Source organism: Palaemon carinicauda, chromosome 1, assembly GCF_036898095.1.
Source record: "Palaemon carinicauda isolate YSFRI2023 chromosome 1, ASM3689809v2, whole genome shotgun sequence".
Taxonomy (NCBI): domain Eukaryota; kingdom Metazoa; phylum Arthropoda; class Malacostraca; order Decapoda; family Palaemonidae; genus Palaemon; species Palaemon carinicauda.
The window spans coordinates 282,158,182-282,167,412 of NC_090725.1; positions in this window are offsets into that span (position 1 = coordinate 282,158,182).

Sequence of the window (9,231 nt, forward strand, 5' to 3'; positions counted from 1 at the left end):
ACGGTATTAGCTGCACTGCTGTTTGTTATTATGATCTCAGACATAGACTGTGATGTTGAAAACTCCGTAGTGAGAAGTTTCGCCGATTACACAAGAATAAGTAGAGAAATTACTTGTGATGAAGATAGGAACTCACTACAAAGAGATCTAAACAAAATATATGAATGGGCGGAGATAAATAGGATGGTATTTAACTCCGATAAATTCGAATCAATAAATTATGGAAACAGAGAAGGAACGGTGTATGCATACAAGGGACCTGATAATGAGACAATCACAAACAAGGAAGCAATTAAAGACCTTGGTGTAATGTTAAATAGGAATATGTTATGCAACGACCAAATAGCAACACTGTTGGCTAAATGTAAAGCAAAAATGGGAATGTTATTCAGACACTTTAAAACAAGAAAAGCTGAACACATGATTATGCTTTACAAAACTTATGTACGTAGTACACTCGAGTACTGCAATGTGATATGGTACCCACACTACCAAAAGGATATTGCACAAATAGAGAGTGTACAAAGGTCCTATACTGCTAGAATAGAAGAAGTTAAGGACCTTGACTACTGGGAAAGACTGCAATTTTTAAAACTATACAGTCTAGAAAGGAGAAGAGAATGTTACATGATAATACAAGCATGGAAGCAAATAGAAGGAATTACTGAAAACATCATGGAGCTTAAAATATCAGAAAGAGCAAGCCGAGGTAGATTAATAGTGCCAAAAAATATTCCAGGTAAACTAACAAAGGCGCACAGGACATTAATCCACTACGCACCAGCATCGATAATGCAGCGAATATTTAATGTGCTGCCAGCTCATCTAAGAAACATATCAGGAGTGAGCGTAGATGTGTTTAAGAATAAGCTCGATAAATACCTAAGATGCATCCCAGACCATCCAAGACTGGAAGATGCAAAATACACCGGAAGATGCATTAGCAACTCTCTGGTGGATACACGAGGTGCCTCACACTGAGGGACCTGGGGGAACCCAAACAAAAAATAAGGAAGGAAATAAGGAAATAAGGAAGGAACATAGGTGACAGCACATTCCCCGGAACTTCTTTACTGTTCAATGGGAATTCATTTGATAGGCCTCCACTAACATTAACTGGTCACTTGCTATGCTCATGAACAGACTTAATCAAAGTTACATGCCTATGAGGGACTCTATAATAACGCAATACTATCCACAAAATTGTCCGGTGCAGTTTTTCATAGTTCACAACTGCCATCAAAGGAGGATTTCTATATTCGATACATTGTTGGACGTCTTAGAATGAAAATTTTGTCAGCACAACTCCTACCTTTTCTAAATCCTGCTTGTTCATCTCTCAGTTTTTCCTCAATCTTTCTTTCTAGTCTCTTTAGAATGAGCATTCTATGTATGTTCATGAAAATTGACGTTAGTGTGATGCCTCTGTAATTACTGCAATCAGTCAGCTCTCCCTTTTTGCCATTTTCATCAACACTTCCACCTCCCATTAATCAGGTTTGGCCTCTTCACGCCACATTCTTCAAAATAATCTTGTAAGTATTCTTGGAGTCACTTCATCTCGGGACTTATTCCATCGTATCTAGGGGCTTTCCATCTCTGTAGTTTTTTTATGATAGCTTCGACTTGAAACACTGAATTCATTCATGGGCACATTAAGGTCATCCTCAGCTAAAGGTATATCAATCAAATTATTCCCTTCATATCTCCTACTCATCTTACTAAAAAGTTCCATGCAACGTTGCTGATCTTCATTTTCTGTTGGTATAATAGATCCATCTCTCTGTTTGATGGGCATATACTGCTGCTTTTTTGCCCCAGCAGATATTTAATTAGTAATTCTGTGAGCAATTCTTACACCATAGACACTCCCTGAATTCATAGCTTTGTCAGCCTTATCGGCTTTCCTCTCTAAATATTCTCTCCAGTCATTCCTGGTTTTCTTTGAACTTCACTATCAATACTGGAATACTTAGTATGCTCTACCTTGTAATTTTCTTTACTTCCTCGAAAAATTTCAACTATAAATTTCTGTCTTTGTCTCCTCTTTATAGTATCCCAAATATCATTTGATATCCAAGTTTTTCTCCTGGCGACTGCATGTCCCAAAACTTCATTACCAACTGACTTATATATGTTCTAAATATCACACTATTCTTCATTAATTGTCTGGTCGTCTTCTCTTAAAATCTCTAAGACTGCAAATTGATTCCTACATTCAATTGAAAAGGTTTCTCCGTGCTCATCTTCTAGAAGCTTAGTTGTATCCAACATAGGTATTCCATCTACCTTTAGGTTGGGTGCTCTCAGTTTTAATCTTAGTGTAGCAATGAGGAGCTGGTGATCACTAGCAATATCTGCACTTCTATAGCTTCTTACATTTCTCAGAGTCCCTTTTCTCTTTTTATCAATGGCTATGTGATCTATTCGATTTATGTATATGTATGTATGTATATATATATATATATATATATATATATATATATATATATATATATACATATATATATATATACATACATACACACACCCAACTTTATTCATAGTGTAAGAAATAGAAAAAAAAATCACGATAACGTTGATACAAGTATCAAATTTGGCACACTTGTAATCCAAGTCATACTAATCAAATCTGATCGACTGGCTAGTTGAAAATCCAAGATGGCTACCAAACTAGTCGCTCGAAATAACTTTTTTTGCTGGTTTTCTCTGTGAAGTCATTTGCGTGGATTTGATATATATATTTATATATATATACACAGATTATATATATATATATATATATATATATATATATATATATATATATATATATCGATAGATAGATAGATAGATAGATAGATAGATAGTATTTGTGTGTGTGTGTTTGTATTTCATAGGTGACCTATTTATACTTTTAAATATTAAAAATCCATTTTAATGACAAAATCACTTTGCTTTACGAATAACCTGCACCAAAAGGGAAATAAATGTGATAGACGCATCCACCTAAAAATCAAAGGTTTGCTTTCGATCTAGATAAGATGTATTTATTTTGTATAATTCCCATTTTGTGTAAGTATTTTATATTCGTTGGTTTGACCCATAATTTTCAAACACACGGACATACACAGAATACATATATACACACACATATATATACAGTATATATATATATATATATATATATATATATATATATATATATATATATATATATATATATATATATATATATATATAGTTATATATTCATATAGACAATTTATCTGTTTTATATATATATATATATATATATATATATATATATATATATATATATATATATATATATATATATTGTGTGTGTGCATCTACGTGTATGTGCAAGAGTTTTTCTCTCTAATATCTCAATATATTATAACCACGACTTCTGATATCTTATAATCACTCAACCTGACTATTGTTGAGCTCGTGTATTGGAATTCCATGGTTATCATTACGATGGAATAGCCGCAGATGGGGATGTTGGGAGTGGTGAGGGAGGGAAATTTTTCAGGAATCCTTCGCTCTCCCTTATTGATACGGTAGAGAAGGAGGAGAAAGTTGTCTCCCTTTCAAGTGTTTGGTACACCATTTTCCTTCATATTTTAGTCATGTATACCTTGTGTTACTGTAAAAAGAATATTTTAATAATTATTTTAATCTTGATTATGTAAACATTATATAAACATTAAATAAAGCGAGTTTTGATTCTTACTTTCATTAGACTTCTAGGACAGGCAACCAAATGTCGAGGCTCTCCATCCTCCCTTCCGGCCAAAAAAACCATTTTCCATTAAGAACGTATTCATTATCGTTTTTTTTTTTTTTTTTTTTTTTTTTTTTTTTTTTTTTTTTTTTTTTTTTTTTTTCTTTCTTACAGGGAGTGCTATCCATTTTCGCTAAGAATTATACAGTAGTAGTCATTATAAACTTTAGCATGACATCGTGGAAGCAAAATATCTAGTTTATGATAAGAAATCCAGATAAGCGATAACCGAATACCACGATAATGAAGTTTGTTAGATCTCCTTACAGCATATCATATGAATAAAAAATGAAAAATTTAAGATATTGCGAAAAAGATAACATTGATGGCTGTAAATAAAACAAAGTTTTCGTTCCGCTTAGAAGCTTGCCTAAGTTTTAGGATGTTTCCCGTGAAACTTTATTTACGAGTGGATTCATTGGAGAGTTTGATTTATAGAGTTTGTTAATGCGATTGAAATAAACGTCTAACGAACTTTGCATAGGAACAAGTAGCTCTGCTTTTTTAACCGTCTCTATTCCTTCTTAAATGCTTTAGGAGTTAAGACAGACTGGTCTAAATTTTCCTTTTTAGTTTGTCAAGTCATGAGTTTTCTTTAATTGAACAGTACATCTACGAGGTATATCTTTGCTCTATAGCCTCGGCAAGCAGCCGAAATATAAGATTTATACGTAAAGCTAATATGTCCAAAATGAAAATTGCATCAAAAACTTCATTTCCTTTTGAGGATACAAAATATCCTTCAGTTAGAATAAAGACAATTGTTAAAATTCAATACTTCTTACAGGGAATTATGATTTATTTGTCACTGCGATTTCATTTATAGAGTATTTTCTATTCTATGACTGCCTTCTCACTTGGCTCCATTTACTTGGTACGTGAAAGAAATGCTAGCGCAGATGTCCCTGTCTTCTGTCGGAAGTATTTCCAGTATTTTCCACATGTTGCTCATTTCTGTGAAATCATCTTTCACAACGCAGCGAGAAAGGGTTAATAGGCGAGGACACCTGACTCTAAACAGATTCACTAACTTTTTCCATGTCTCCACAGATCACCGGCTTGGCTGCTTTCTCCAACCCTGCTCCTCCTTACCCTGTCTCTGTTATTATATAAATTGGTGTATTTCAGAAATTGTATCAGAAATTATTTTTGAGTTTTTTTTTTTTTTCTACATCACCATTGGGGGAAAATGAATGCGTCTTCACTGTATAAAGGTTTACCCCTATACACTTTGACATGCACATACCCTCTCGATGGACCGTTACCCTTCTTTAAGGTCGCCATATTGCCCCCTTCATAGCCAAGCTACGGCAGCTATCTACAACATGAACATGTACTTTGAGGAAGAAAAGGAAACGAGAGAGAGAGAGAGAGAGAGAGAGAGAGAGAGAGAGAGAGAGAGAGAGAGAGAGAGAGAGAGAGAGAAGTTGATCTTTGGAGACATGGTACCAGTGAGGAAATCCGTTTCAAACCAGGTGCCCTCCCCTGTCGGCCCTCTCTCACTGCTTTAAATATAAACGAGTTAATGGCTTACTTCTTATGAATATGTTCAGATGTTAGCTAATAATGATATTTTTTTTTCCCGTACGCGACTCTTTTCCTTGGATGACAGACTAATCGTGCTACCTATCCTGTTCTCAGAATGTACTTTTGAGTTGCTAGATCCCCGGATGTTCAGGGGGATTTTGTGGCAACACCTGTTACTTCTTGGTTGTCAAACATCGAAGTACTGAACAAGGCCAACATTGCATAACTTGATTGATTGTGCGTACTAGCATTCTAGAAAAAACGTTAATGCCATCCTCAGGCAATTTTTTTTTTTTTTTTTTTTTTTTTTTTTACATACACATCTCTCTACTCTTATCAGAAACAAGTTTGCCTCAGTTTTACCTCATTATATGGAAACTAACTCTCAGGCGATCCGCCGGCCCATCTTTATACCCGTACTAATACGATTATGAAGGAGTTAACGTTGTCATCCTTGTTATATGGTTCCCTATTACGTAAACATGTATGCCCTTGTTTAGATTATTGGCAGCGCTGTCATAAGGAAGATACCGATTTAATGTGACTTGATTCTCTGTGAAAGTATGTTGTAAGTTTCGAAAGTATTATTGTAATCATAAAACTTAATATTTGTCCGTACTTACATTACAGTGGTGTCTGTAAATACAGCCATGAACAGCCACATTTTATCTGAGATCATCAATTTTTACACCTTATGTTGAAATTCTCTCTCTCTCTCTCTCTCTCTCTCTCTCTCTCTCTCTCTCTCTCTCTCTCTCTCTCTCTCTCTCTCTATATATATATATATATATATATATATATATATATATATATATATATATATATACATATATACATATATATTGTGTGTATTTATATACACATCAGAGAGAGAGAGAGAGAGAGAGAGAGAGAGAGAGAGAGATGTTTGCGTTGGAGGTCATGCTTACTTAAAACCCTATGATATCTTCATAAAGCTTATCTAGGTATTTTATCTGCTCTTACTGAAAGGACTTGATAACACTATCTCCAAAGTTGATCAATCCTGGTCGTTTAGGACTGTAAAGGAAGCTAAGACTAAAGAATTCATCGTATCATATGTTTATGAAATCGAGAAAGAAATGGAAAGAATAATACAGGAAATTCATAGAAAATTGTGTAAAATGTAAGACTATCATAACCGGATCTGAGAAAATATTGAGAGTATATCATTGGGAAATGGCTTTAAATTTCGTTCAGAATTAGAATATTACAAACTGAATATGCGTTACATTATTATTATTTTTTTTTTTGTGAATGTTATTATTTGGTTTGTAATTAGGTTATTCAGAGGTATTTTTAACGTATTATTTTGTTATTGAAGGCGGAATTATAAGCTGTTTACCGGGTCACCGAGTAAACTGTAACGTGGTTTTCTGTATAAATATTTTTTTTTTTCGGTAAACAATATTTTTTCTCTCTTTTACTTACATCTATTTAAGTTAAATGGTTAAATGTGACGAAAGAAACCCCAACTTGGAAAGATGCGTTTTTTATAAGCATTTCTTTTCCCTTGAATTGATGTTTCGTCTTTGACACCCAATGTTGGTGCATTGGTTTGTTCCCCGTCGTTTTTTTTCCTTAGCTATTCTGGTTTCTTTGGTCATCTTTATTCGAAAATCTTTACATTCCGTGAATATGTAAATGATCATTCAATTGTTCCTCATAATACTCTGATCTTACTGGTGATACCTGTGTATTAATGCTAAGTATGAATTCTCTATTTCTTACAGTTAAACAATTATAATGTTTTGGGAAAAAAAAAGTTTTCGAAAGATGAACATGTAGATGAGCAGATAAACAGACAGGTAAATACCAATATGCCTCAGACAGTAAGTCCGGCGGATAAAAAAAAAAAAAAAAAAAAAAAAAAAAAAAAAAAAAAAAAAAAAAAAAAAAAAAAACGTGAAAATGAAACCTCGATAATACTCCTTTCGTTACGACTCTATGAGTACGAGGTAGAGGACCACTTAAGTTTAATCCCGAATTTCTGATTACGTGGCATGATTGTGATGTAAAGGGGATGTAAAAGTGGTGCTATGAGGTTAATGTATAGTATCACGCGAATCCCATTGGGTCTTGGTAACATTTAGGGGGTCAAGGTATAACAAATATTGGTTGAATCTCGCCGCTCTCATTTCTCTGGAAGTTAGTCTCTAACGTCCTATTTTTCTTAATTTTTTTTTAAACATGATGCAGTTGAAAACTTATTTTTGAATATTTTTTTCCTAACTCGTTTGTTTACAACCTCTCTCTCTCTCTCTCTCTCTCTCTCTCTCTCTCTCTCTCTCTCTCTCTCTCTCTCTCTCTCTCTCTCAGCCTGTTAAATAGTGTTGCTACGCATTGTAGCATGATAGGTGTATTACACAAGATGGCAGTACCACATTAGGAAAAGTAATTATCGTGATAAGACACAATCGGGACATTGAATCCCAAGGTATTTAATAAATGGTTGTAGCGTGGAATTTATAAGGATGGCTGGGAATTTTTATTAGAAACAACGATTAGCGGAAAAGCGCGAAGAAAAATAACTAGAAAAGTACGGGAGCTTATTTGTCGAAACCAGCGTGCCTTTTCCAGAATCAATTTAGAAAGTAGTTGTAATTGAAGTGCCAACTTGGGGTTAATGTTAGGGTTAATTCGGTAGACCTTTTGCTCGACCCTGACCTTGATCTTTGACCTAGGACTTTCAAAATTGAATCACTTTCACGTCTCAACATAACAATTAATCCCTTAAAATTTTACTACTCTATGAGTAAAATTGTGGACAGGAAGTTGTTCAAAAGCAAACAAACGGACAAACAGGGGCGAAATTAACCCCCAGTCGGCTATCTTGATTTTTATTTTGTTCATATTTACACTAATGGTAATTATGACAAGATTTAATTTAAAAAAAACCGACTACATTTATGCACATATATTAAAGTTTTTTGCTTAAACTGGTAAATAAAACATACCGACTTCACTATTGCATTCGATCTTCAAAATTTCTTCTAAGATCGCTAAAAGTTAAATGTACTAAATCTAAATTGGTTATGTAAAAATTGAAGTATTTATTGCAGAAAATACAAAATTTCTAGGGCTTAAATTGTAACAATTGGATGTATTTATTTATTAGTTTGAGGTGTAATTCTAAATGTAAATATCAAGATTAATGTCCAAAATGTTAATCTTAAGAGTAATGTCCACTAGCCCTGAAACATTGGGCGGTATTCATAAAGAAAAGGATATGCTTATACTTGCAAAATATGAAGGAAATCCTTCTATTTGTATTCATAAACATTTCAAGCAAAAGCTTCTTCTTTTAGAGCAAAAGCATATCCTTATAATCACATAAAAGTAAATAGTTATACATAAAGAAGACCCTTTACTTCATATAAAGAGCATATGCTTCGAAAAAGCTGAGTCTGGTCAGTAGCAGACTACAGTTCGAAGAGAAAGGTTGTTCTGTCCGATTCTCAGCACGATGGCAGATTTTGTGGATGTGAGGCATATTAAACAATGCATGCCCTGTTTACCCACAAGTGATCGTGATTTCAAGATGTTATTCCGTTTTGAAGAACAAAAATGTACAGTGGCTTGCGGACAGATATCTTGTCCACACCTGGAATCTCGATGAGATATCAAGGTTAAGCCATAACTTGGTGATATGCATTTTACATTTGCTTTTGCATATATAAACAGTTGGGAGAATACGAAGGCTGCTGTATTTAGGGATGTATGTATGTACAAACAGTATATATGTATGTATATGTATATATATACATATATATATGTATATATATATATATATGTGTGTGTGTGTGTGTGTGTGTACAGTACATGAAAATATACTGTATTCATATATATAAATATAGTTTATATATATTATATATATATATATATATATATATATATATATATATATATATATATAT